Consider the following 11,700-nt stretch of genomic DNA (forward strand, 5'->3'; position numbering starts at 1 on the left):
TATAAATATATTATAGAATATAACAAAAGATATTGATTGTGTTAAAAAATACTGCAAAGTTTTGATGACGGTAGCGAGGAAGATGAGCGTTTTTTTTTCTCCACCGCTGCCGCTACCATCACCACCACCACCACCACCACCACTATCGCTATGTCTCCGAAAGTAAGGATCTGTAAATTTTCTTGTACATACCGCAAATTTTGTGCAATTAACGCGAAAATTCGGGCGAGTGATTCTGTTGAATCAGGTAAATGTACACCCCAAGACTTTTGCTTTGAAGAAAGCTGGACGAATTTGGCAATTCCGACATTTTCCTCCGTGCTTATTATTTAAAATGTCCTCGAGAAATGGTTGATTTTCATTTTCCATCAAGTCCAGTATTGGTGCGCGTGCATCTTTCTTTTTATGTCTGTAATTTATGTAATATATCAAAGAGATTAAGTCATTTAAATATCTACAGTTTGTTTTTAATAGAAATGGTAGTTATATAGAACATATTAAGGAATTATGTAGAAAAGGTAAAATTGCGGCTAACAGGACTTGGGATTTAGGAGAAAAGATTTGTATAAGAATGATTTTATTAAAAGAGGGATGTTATTTAGATATTTAGTTAAAAGCGTGATGTCATACGGTGTGGAATTATGGGGGTGAGAAGAAAGAATTTACAAAAAATAATGTGGATGGTGCGAGATGGGTTTTTAAATTAAAAGTTTTGCCCTTCAAGATATATGATGTCTAAAAAATTAGAAATGAGCAAATTAAGAATAGGTTGAGGAATTAAGGCCATAAAGTTGGAGAATGAGGTCAGGGAAGCATGTGAAGAGAGGTGCACTATAAAGTGTTGAATATCGGTAATAATTTCGTCCGCCAGTGAATAAAATCAGCAAATTCAATTTATTCCTCGATTAACTGGCGCAATATATACAAAAATGCACAAATGCCATCGAGAAATAAATTGAATTTGCTGATATAAAGTGTTGGTTAGATAAAGAAAGCTATGAATGGAATGATAAATATGGAAAGAAAAGGGAGAAATATTTTAATAGGAATGGGTGGAGTATAGTGATTGTGGAAGTCTTGAGAAGAGAGGGGAAGAATCTAGGTAAAGAAATGAAGAACAGAGATGAGATTGTTCAGAGGCAGTTAGAGGAAAATAGAATTTCAGAATCAAGATATAATAAGAAATACAAGGAGTTGAGCAAAGATTTGGAAGGTTCCTGCTATTTAAGGATGGATAATTTAGAAAGGTAAAACCTTGGGGATAGTATCAGAGCTCTGTTAAATTTAAGATGCGGTAACTTAAAATCGGATAATATAGATATTGGTTAGAAAAGGATAAGCGGATGAATATTTTTTGCAACGAAGGTAAGAATAGCATGAAACACTACGTAGAGGATTGTATTGAGACAAAGGAATGATTTACTCTGTATTAAGAAAAGATAGTAAGGAAAGATTGAAAAAACTTTGGAACGATAAATTGGGCATCACCAAAGTGAAGATATTGTTGAAAGTTGTAAGGGAAAAGAATACGAAAGAAAAAAAAGATAGATGTAGAATGTCAATAGGTTGTGAGATAGGCTGTGAGATTAGGAGATGATGCAATAAGAAGCTACGATTATTTATATTTGTATAATTCATAATAGAATTTTTTGGATATTTGTGTATGCATGGATTGAATGCAAGTATAAGAGATTACGGATTGATTGTAACGTAAGTCCACCTTTTGGCTGTAATGCTAACGTTAATAAACATATATATATATATATATATATATATATATATAGTGACGTGACAAGTCGCGTCTCCTTCCCGGACGGGCTCGGCCGAGGGGAATTCGGGGATGCCTCCTCGTTAGAGCGAGAGGAGGGCGGTCGCGTATTAGTAATTGGTCTAATTAGTTGTTAAGTTTTTAAGGGATTGCCAGTGGTGACCGGAGTCAACCTGCAACGGCCGGGAGCCGCAACGAGGAAGGGCAGAGGATTAAGGAGACGGCCAGGGGACATGGCTGCAAGTCGGGTCGCCCGGACCTCCCCGCAAGTGCATGAGCGTCGCCGGCCGGAGTTTACTCCGCACTCGGTCGTAACAGCGGCAGGATAACGATCTGGAACACCCCGGGACACCCCCGAGCGAAACGCCAGTCATACCAGGGTGCCGAGGAGCGGCCCAGGGAAAAGCGCAGCCCTGGGGCCGTCGCCCCGAGAAGATGCCGGCGGACGGGGCCGAGGCCCGGCCAGCCTGACCCCGAACGCCGACTCGATCATCGCGGCCCGGACAGCCGGTTGATTCGAAAGGCCCGCGCCGAATCGGAGGTAGTTGCAGCGGCGCCGCCGGAAGGGGAGGCGCGCGAGAAGCTGAGGCGCCGACAAGAGTGCCCTAGAAGTGGAGTGGCGCCCCCGGAAGGAGCGGCGCACGTGCGGCCTAGGCGCAGGAAGCGCTAGGATCAGCAATCCGGTCGAGCGACACGCTACAGCGCAGGCGCGGGGAACCGGCGCGATCCTGGCAGGCCATCGTTTCCGACACTGTCGTGCCGGCTAAAAAGCAGGAAGCATCTCCCGGATCCCGAGCTGCCCGAACTGCCGAAGGGACGACGACACATTGTAAGGTCACCACTCTGGCGTCCCCGCGTTAAGAAAAAGAGGGTTCGCTCGAGGCATCGGCCCATGGCACACATCGGTTACCTGAGCGCCGCAGGATTACCTGTGGACAGCGAGGTCAGAGCGTGCGTTACCTTGTGCTCGCATTAAAGTAGAGTCGGGTGGAAATCGTACCAAAGCCTTGCCGAGAGTGAGCTCTCTAGTGCGTAGAGACCAATTGTGCCCTCCCCGCGAGCACCGCCACGGCCGACAGTCGCATGGCGTTGAGATATGTGAATCGGATTAATCGGGTCGAATTGTGTAGCGTCTCGTTGCATTAATGTAAGTAATCGTATCGCGTTATTTGTAATCGTGTCGCGTTTCATTGTGATAGAGTTTATGTTCGTAATCGTGTCGCGTCTTGGCCATAGTATTTATGTTCGTAATCGTGTCGCGTCTTGGCCCTATTATTGAGAGTGATGCCTTGCGTGGCGATAACGAGAGCGAGTTGTGCGGGTAACGGCGAGCCGCGAGTGGTCATGTAATTTGAAGGGCACTCGCCCTCGTATTTGAGTAACGTATCCGGGCCCCCGAGGACGGCAAATATTGTGTTTAGCGGGACGGAAAGATCGACGGGATCGGCGCGGGGCCGCGGAATCTCCGTGCTTGCGAGAGAATTCGGGATTCGCGTGGCAGGCCGCGGGATCGTCCGCGATACGAGTCCTTATTTCGTGTTCGGGGGCAATCACCGGCCAGCGTGGTCGACTCGGCGAGATCGCCCATAATTTTTGCGTCGTGCGGAATCGAGGTGGCCCGGGTGCGCGTTGAAGGAGCAACCGAAGGTGCGGCGAGTCGGTTCGTCGGCGTAAGTTCGTTGTGAGTTCGAAGCCAGGTACCGCGATACCTGAATCGTTATGTTAAGCTTTTGTGTGTTCGCCTGCGTTTATCTGTTGCGTTGATCCAATCTACAGTGTGAAAGATCCGACATTACCGCGTGCACTTATTGCGTTGCGGCATTTGTGCGTCAGCCCATCCGACATTTTTGCGGTAATACGAGAGACTCAGACCGATTATACCCATTGATATTATCTGACTAAATATATCCTCTGTTATTATTATTTATTCTCTTGTGTGTGATTGATTGTGTGACGCCTCTCTCCGAATTCCCTGAAAGAGCCCTACGCCCTGAAGTATTGCCGGGAATATCGCGTTAGATATTATAGTGTACGGTGGTGCGATCCGTCGCACCTGGCGCCCAATCTTTGGTGTCGGAATTAGTTACGCGTGCTGCCGATCCACGATAGCCCTCCACCGGATTGCGAGACCGGGGGAAAAAGCGTCGCAATATATATGTATAAATATATTCACACTTGTGTGGTGAATACTTGACAAAAAAACCATGTACACTGCGACGATAAATGTTGTTGTAATAATTCAATAAAATCATCAGTCTTGTAATCACTACGCAATATAGACAAGTCTGGTAAAACGCATGTGTGGATAATAATGATATCAAGTGGGAGAAAAAGAGAGAGAAAGACAAGGATAATGATTTCGATAAATGCAAACGCATGTCTGTTTCGGTTCACAGTTGATTATAGTTTAATGATACAAGTACATTGTAATGGAGTGTTTTGTACAATCATTGGTAGCAAAACATGTGCCATTTTAAATATATCGATTGGCGTTGTCATTAATAATTTTGTCAATTTTGTTTCGATTGCCTTTCTCTCAGACACATCGTCGGGTAAACATATAACCAATGTTGCGCAATATATTATTGCCGCGCTTAGAAATAATGTGTTTGATTTCAATGTTACAATCCTATCGGCTGCATGCTGTGCGTTTGATGCATTGTGCACGTAGCGCAAATGAAATTGTTCATATACAGTATCGTGCTGAAATTTATATAGAATGGAAATTAGTTGTAGTCTACAAATGATACATGTGCGTATTGTATTATAAATTACAAAATTATAAAATCATTTAGGTAATTGAATAATTTGTTATAAAAATATGTCTAGTGTGTGTGTGTACATGTATAATCACCTTTAGATAAGCCAAATCCAACAAGTGTAGTGAGGTGTCGAGCATTTTTGACTGATGCCCATCGTTGAAACCCGTTGCCGCCAATAGAATCTCGATGCAGTGTATTGGAGTGTACAAAGGCATTTTAAAGTCTATCATTTGAAATACATGTCTCTCCGAAGAGGAAATCATACTCGGCGTATACTCGACGTTCTTGTTAAATAATCGTAGAATGTTGAAAATCTAGCGAGAGAGAAAAAGTGAGAGATAAAAAGAGAGGATAGAATTAATAGTTTCAACGTTATCTCTTCAACGTGTTGACTCGACGCGATGAGAGTCGCTCGGAATCAATTGATGACAATACGCATTTTAAAAGCAATATATACCTGCGATATTCTACTGCAACTGTTCGTCTCCTGATATTCCATTTTGCTGGCCAACTGAAAGCACGACATCAAATGCAATTCGTTGTGTTTGGAGACTTTTTCGCAAATTTCCAACCACTTAGCCTTGGACCAATTTTCCTCAATCTTTTTTTGATATATTTTCCAAAAGTATTTACGCTTAAAGCAGTCGTACAGTTGAATGGCCATATATTTGACATTTGGCTCTAGCTTTAGATAATCAACCAGTTTGTAGATGGTATTCATGGTCGATTCTTTGAATGCTAATGTTGAAAAATTATATTAAAAAAAACGATTATCGTAGATGTATAACAAGACGTCAGATTTAAATTTTTATTATTGCTTTGTCGCGGGGACGTACGCGAATAAATAATAAGTGTTTTGTCGCTTACCGACAAAGGTCGTGGGAAATTCCAGCGTTGCCTTGGCAAACATTAGCTTCAATTGCTGTTGCTTTTCACGTCGATGTAAATGTTTCATCCAATCGTGAATCAGCAATGGTTCTAGAAATATATATAGTTTGAAAAAAATTGCAATTTAAAATTATACTCTTGTTAATGGAATACTTGTAAAATCTTTTATTATTTTAGAAAAAGGGTTCCGGAAATTATCGTACATGGTGTCGTACGTCGCGTTGCGTCACGTCGCGTAAAAGAGTTTCGATATGTGAAATTAATTCGTTATTTCATATTTGTGTGTTTCTTTTACCATTTTTTCCAAATAAATCATCACTAAAAATATATACATACTTGTGCGATAAATATTTTACAACAAAACGCAATGTTGATACTACTGTGATGGACAAATATTGTTGGGCACAGTTTCGCGAGAGCTAAATTTTCCACACGTAAACTAATAGATATAAATATTTACGTAAAATTAAGAAAAAAAAACAATCTTACAGATGGATTAATATAATTACCAATATGAGGTCTAGACAAATTCATTGCGATAGCGGCGTAACGCGAGTTAATATTTACTTATGCAAGTTAATTTGCGCCAATATATGCTTCGTTGGGCCTATGATACGTTAAATATGCGATAGATGCGCACACTCGCTGTGGCGAATAAACGAAGAGATTTCGGAAAATCACCGCAACTCGATGGATTTCGGAACGCTGCGACAATTCGATCTAATAGGATTTAAAATATTGGGCGCCGGGAATAAGTAGCCAAGTTAGCGTGCGCGAGCTATTGTACTTTGTTTAAAATGTATTTATTTATTTATACACGTGACCGTGGTTTGTGAAACACCACCGGCTCTACACCATTCTGTGTGTGTGTGTGTGTGTGTGTGTGTGTGTATGTGTGTGTGTGCGCGCGCGCGCGCGCGTGTGCGGGTGTGCGCGTGTGCGGGTGTGCGCGTGTGCGCGTGTGCGCGGGCGTGTGCCGGCGTGTGTGTGTGTGTGTGTGTGTGTGTGTGTGTGTGTGTGCGCGCGCGCGCGCGTAGTCGTTGTTAAATCACAATGCGGCCTTATAAGATGGCTACATTTTTTCATTTAAAAACATATGAGAAAAAATAAAAAAAAAAGGAGAAAAATAAAATGAAACAAAAAAAGAGTAAAAATGTGATTTAAAAAATGTAAAAGTAACAATTTGTAGCTTTGAAAAATATGTGTCCTTTACTTACCCGAGAATGCGGTAAATTAATTTGAAAAAATTATTGTAAAAAATAAAAAAAAGGGTTAAATTGTGAAATAAAAACAGACATAGATATGAAAAAAAAAAGTTTATTGTTGCAGTTTTATTAAATGAGTGAAAAATATCAAGTCAATTAATCTTTGCGCTGTTGGGTCATTTGATATATGCGCGCGACATGTATTTTCTGTTTACAATTTATACTCTTCAAATCTAATGTTCAAATTTCTCTCGACGCTGAGCTCCTTTCTCTACACGCAGCACTGTAAATAACTGAAAACAAAAAAAATTGAATAAAATATGTACATGTGTGATTGTCTATTACTTTTTTCATTTTCAATGTGCACAACCGTTGTGCGTTACGCGTGAAATAGAAGAGACGGGTTTGCACGTGTACGCACGTGTATACACACATCTCTCATATTACAATTACCTTGTTGTGGCATCTCGTTTAAACTTTTTATCAGTGGGTACTGCCAACGATACGTTGGTGAATTTATCGCCACATTTTTGTTTCCTGCCACGCGTATCGCGAAAGTGATACCAATGCGAGAACGTGTAGACGTATCGTTATCTCGACGCGCCGCGTTACTATTGCCAGTCCGTTTTGCATCCTTCTCCGTTAACAGTGCTGAAACGAACGACGCACGCGTTCACGAATGTCACATTGGTACTTTACGGTTGTATTTTATTTATGCACGCGCAAACATTTCACGTACCTGTTTTTTCCGTCGCGTATTTCTGCATAATGTTTACCAGATGTTTGCCAACGTTAACAAAGTTTGTCTCGGTAACGTGCGGTATTTCAAACATTGTTCCCTTGGTTTTCGGCAAATGCTGGCTCATAGCTCTGATAGCTACCACGTGCATAATGGAAGAAGCAGAAACGTCCAATGTCGCGGTACGTTTTTTTATTTTTGCCATCAATTCAGCATAGCAACGATTTTGCACGTCTTTTACGTCGTCGAGTTTCCTTACGACTGTTGAAACTTTAGCTACGCCACGCGTAATACGTTTCGTTGCGCGTCTCATTGGAATTTCCATCTGCTTCGAATAAAAAACACAAGATGAAACATAAAACGTGTTAAAGGCAAAATAGATGGACAAAATAATCATAGCCCCCATCTCTCCTCTATATCTATACTTTCAAACACACACACTCACATACAATATTATTAATTGGGAAAAAATATTTAAAACGCATCGCAATTTTGTTCATCGGTATTTCACCATCCAAGAATATCCCATCAAGATTAAATGTATCTGTGTGTTGTTTCTCGTCAAGAGTTTTGTCGTTTTCGGTCCAAGTTTTACATATGCGCAGACATCGTTATGCGTATGCATATATTCTTGTAAATAATCTTGCAATACTATATGGTGCATAAGACGTTCTACGTTACTCTTGTTCCATGATTTACTGCGACCATATAAAGGATCTTTCGTAAAATCTGAAAAAATAAAAACACCAAAAAAACCAATTATTCAATTGTACAAATTTACATGTTGATGTGCCAACTTGAATTTTTCTACCGTTTTACATAGAGAAACAACGAGTGTATACAAAACCTGATTTTCGAATCTTTTTCAGCTCACTGCCCTTGAAAATATTCGTCAAGAATACCAGCGTGAGCTTGTGACGTTTCTCATTGTTGATATCTCTCACAACTCTCACAATGTCTCTCGTCGCTTCGGTAACGTTCAACCCTGTAATCTCATTCTAAAATTATAATTAATTGTAATTTTAATTTTTCATCAAACAATTATATATACGTGCCGTGTGTGTGTGTGGGGGGGGGGGCACGTCCTCGTTTTGCAATATACATTACATGTACCACCTATCTTACCGCTGCACGTATCGCACGCAGTTGATTTGTTTGCCAGACATTGTTGCCTATTAAATGTTTCTCCAAAATATTCAAGTTGTAGTGTTCTACAGCACGTTGTAATATTTTCACAGAATGCTACCATTTAAAACAACGTCGCCATGTGGATACTGCAAATTTGTAGCGTCGGCATATCCAATTCAATCATTCTTCTAAGTCTGTGCATGTCCGCGTAACGATAAAATAAAATGCACGCTGCCGTCTCACCGTCACGACCAGCGCGATCATTTTTCTGATAATAGCCTTCTATAAATTTTGGTAGTGCTGCGTGTATCACGAAGCGCACATCCGATTTATCAATGCTCATCCCGAAGGTTATAGTCGCGCATATAACGTGTACCTGCAAACACATGTGCGTGCATGCGTATACGCGATATAATTTTTTAATTATACACATATATATTACGTGGACATACGCGCGCAAATATCGTACGAAATATTGTCGTGTGTACCTCGTTGGCAAACCATTTTTCTTGACAGTCACGTCTTTTGTTATCTGAGAGTTCCGCGTGATAACTTGACGCTCTAATGCCGCGTTTTCGCAAATATTTGGCACACGCGTCGCAATCGTTGCACGACAAACAGTACACGATGCCGCAGGTTTTATTAAATTTCGCCTGTATCGTATTTGCAATTTCATCGTAACATTTTTTCCTTTTGTTGCGCGTATGCTGTATCTTAAATTTGGTCTGTTGAAACACGATATGAACCTGGTGAATAAAAAGTAACCATATGTCATATATATAGTATATATATAATATACATGTATATTTAACGCACACACGCATACGTACACACACATATATATAAATGCATACATGCATATACACATGTACATGTACAAATGTACGTATGCGTACCAATTTGGCTTAGTCATATTCAATTGACGCAAAATATATGTTCTAACGCGCGGCGTAGCTGTCGCGGTCAAAGCCATTATCGGCATTTTGAGATAATCGTTTCTGAGAGATTTCAATTTTTTGTACGCCGGTCTGAAATCATTGATTGATGCAGTGAGCTTCGTCAATGACAAATCTCGCCAATAGTTTTTTCTCGTACAAAGTGGTCAGAGCCTTGCATAATTTTTCCGACGCACAGAGTTTCTCCGGTATTACGTATAATATTTTAAGAGTGGGTGGGGTCGTCCTTTTTGGCGAGTTCCCTATATATCGCCTCTGCTTGCTTCGTCGTTGTAGAACCGGACAAATGAGTCGCGGGAATCTGTGCAAATTTTAATCCCAGAAATGAAACAAATGATTTGACGCACGAGTATACGTTTCTATACGGTACTTGATCGTACATTGTTTCTCAAATTATTTATCTAATTATATACATATAAATATTTAATTTTCACATCGAGCCAGATGAGTTTTTTAACTTGATTCAAAATAAAACTCTTCAATGGTGAGATAACAATTGTTAACTCGCGCGTCAATATTACAAGTAATTGATAACAAAGTGACTTTCCACCTCCGGTCGGCATTAAAACGAAACAATCAAACTTTAACAGTGTTGCGTTTACAGCTTAAAACTGAATCGACCGAAACGTTTGCAATTTTGTGTGCAATGGCCTTTAAGGTCAATCCAGACAAACCTGCATAGCGCATAAACATAAGCATGAGAGAATTGATTAGTCCATATGCATGTGCATAAGAAAATAGACCGATCAATTTTTTTATGTTTACGCCGTATGCGTTGTGCAAAAGTGTGTGCGCGCCCCATTTAAGCCTTAGAGTATGCGCATGTAACCCCAGAGCCTAGTGCATGTACGTACGTATGCGTTCCTGAATGCCTACAATGTGTGTAATTGTCACTATACATAACTGGAATGTTAAAATAAAATTTCCAATAACTTACAGTTTTTAACATTACCAATCAACCATTAAACGATTGGTAAAAAAAGATTTTAAAATTTCCAACAGTCAAAGTGTAGGCGTTAAAGAAGGTTAAAAATTTGTTGACAAATAATTTTTTTTTTTTAAACGCGAAACTACCAAAAGGTTTCAATGCGGTACCAAACATTGTCAATCAATCGCCAATCGATTAAAAAAAAAATTGCCACAGTCAAAGTGGGGGGGCTAAAAAAAGATCAAAAATTTGTTTTTTCGATTTTCTAAAGAAACGCGCAACCACCAAAAGTTTTTAATGCGGTAAAACATTACCAATCAATCGCCAATCGATTAAAAAAAAAACAACTACCACAGTCAAAGTGGGGAGGAGGCTAAAAGATCAAAAACTTGTTTTTAATTTCCTAGAAAAACGAGAAACTACCGAACGTTTTGAATACGGTACCAAATACTACCAATCAACCACCAAACGATTGGTAAAAAAAAATATATCAATAATCCATTTGGGGGGACTAACTTTGTTAAGGTGTGAATTGCGGCGTTTGAACCAAAATAGTTTGGCGATGGCAAAGTTCGCCGATAATTTCCTCTTTCAGTGGCGGCGGAATTGGTGAGTGATAGTTTATCGGTGGCGTTATAATACATTTTTTAAAATTCTCCTTATTTAAAATAAAGTTTAATTTAAACCTTTCTATTTTTGTGGGAAGAATTTTCCTATTTTTGGGAAAATGATGAGTAAAAATGATAGTGATTCTGACACTCGTGAAAGTTTTGGTACATCGGCACTTACGATTTCGGAAACAAATGACACCCTATTACAATCGTCATCTACACAAAATATAGAGAAGACTCAATCGGAGAAGCGAATTGTTGACGGTGAATATTTTCAATATTTACCAGAAAAAAGTTCTGCAAATACAATTGTTGCGCTCTGCGTGAAATGTCAACCTCAAGTTGTCGAAATTAAAGGATACAAAAATACCACTTCAAATTTTGTATCTCACTTAAAACGGCGGCACGGAGAGCAGACAGTGTCGGAGTACAAGGAGTATGTTAAATCAAAAAGACCAAAAAGGATAAGTTCTACAAGAATGACAGGAGGAACTGTAAGCGGTTTAACGCATACCTGCAATTATGATTCTCAAGATGCATTTGACGAAAATATTGCGAAATTCATTATACATTCAATGGTTTCTTTGAGACTAATAGAAGACCCGTATTTTATTTTACTTTTCGCTAAGCTAAAAGTATCGCAACAAGGTTTTACAATAATGAGTCGGCGTTCTCTCAGTCGTCGAATTAACTTTTTATTTGAAAGCCAGAATAT

General features: G+C 39.8%; 1 pseudogene; it reads right to left on the bottom strand.

The window, feature by feature from the left end:
• Nucleotides 1-6,856: 6,856 nt before the first annotated feature.
• On the bottom strand, nt 6,857-10,548 carry LOC112466859 (annotated as a pseudogene).
• Nucleotides 10,549-11,700: the final 1,152 nt, after the last annotated feature.

The sequence above is a fragment of the Temnothorax curvispinosus genome, unplaced genomic scaffold (genome assembly GCF_003070985.1).
Source record: "Temnothorax curvispinosus isolate PA1 unplaced genomic scaffold, ASM307098v1 QBEX01016607.1, whole genome shotgun sequence".
Taxonomy (NCBI): Eukaryota; Metazoa; Arthropoda; class Insecta; order Hymenoptera; family Formicidae; genus Temnothorax; species Temnothorax curvispinosus.